The sequence below is a fragment of the Vidua macroura genome, chromosome 2 (assembly GCF_024509145.1).
Source record: "Vidua macroura isolate BioBank_ID:100142 chromosome 2, ASM2450914v1, whole genome shotgun sequence".
Classification (NCBI taxonomy): domain Eukaryota; kingdom Metazoa; phylum Chordata; class Aves; order Passeriformes; family Viduidae; genus Vidua; species Vidua macroura.
This window is the reverse complement of record NC_071572.1, coordinates 93,760,491-93,761,645: the sequence shown is the minus strand read 5'-3', so window position 1 is coordinate 93,761,645 and position 1,155 is coordinate 93,760,491.

Below are 1,155 nucleotides of genomic sequence, written 5' to 3'. Positions count from 1 at the left end.
GAGCACAGAGATCCTCAGGTGCCTACCAGCAGCGCTGTGACAGCATCACTGCCTTGTGCTGCCTGCTGTTAGGTCAGAGCCGAGGTTCCCGTGCTGCCCGGGGGGATGGTGGTTACGTAACATAATCACCTTGCCATTGCAAAGCAGCTGGCTACAGGCCTGTGTGCTTTTGGATATTTCCAGCCCAAACTGAGCTATGGAAGACAATACCTACAAAATAACTGTTTGTGTGTGCTTGCCTGTGATTCCTATCTACAGCAAATCAGGAAATGAATGTGTAACATCCCATACAATTCCCAGTCATACACAAATAGAAGCCAGTAGAGAAGAATGTGTTGGTGAATGGCATCTCAAAGAGGCCATGCTTTGTGCAGGGCCAAGCACAAAGCCTGACAAGTGAAAACTGAGTAAGGGCCTCAGTAATGCCGTGTCAATGCAACAAAAGGTTAAAACTGTTTTCATGCAGAGCATGAAACAGCCCCACGTGGGTAAAAAGCTCCCACTAAACTGCAAGGATGTGAGTGTCATGGGATGCTATGCCAAAATCCTTGCTGAGCTTATGCTCAGACCTTACCTCCCACTGCATTCAAAGTAGGTTCGTCAGCGTTTAGCCAATGGGCCATTAAATTGCTTTATTTGAAATGCTACACAGGGGCAAACTTTGCTATGCTGTCAACAAGCCACTGCAATACCAAGGACATATTTGTGAGAATGAACAAGAGGAGAAAAGAGATTAATGTGGGGGAGAAGAAGGTATTTTGATTTGTTTGGTTTATTGTTATACAGGGCAGGACATTGCTCATTTAAATCCTTATTTTCTCTTATCGTGTTTGCTCAAATGTGTACACATACATACAACCCCTCAAACACTTTATCTAGGTCAGAGCAAGTTGCACTGCATTCATTGTGGTGGCTCCTGCTCTGAATTCCAAGGATGTGACACTTGGTGCTGTCAGCATGCACACATCCATTGCCATCAGTCACATGGAGAAGCTGAGCTCGGACTGAGATGGACATCCAGGCTGGCTGCGTGATTAATCAGCAATTTACAGTCTGTGATAACACAGCACAGGCTGTTTAATGGACATACACTGCATCATGTGGAAGCCTGTGTCAAACCCCAGAATGGCTGGATGCATGTCACCAGCAATTTTT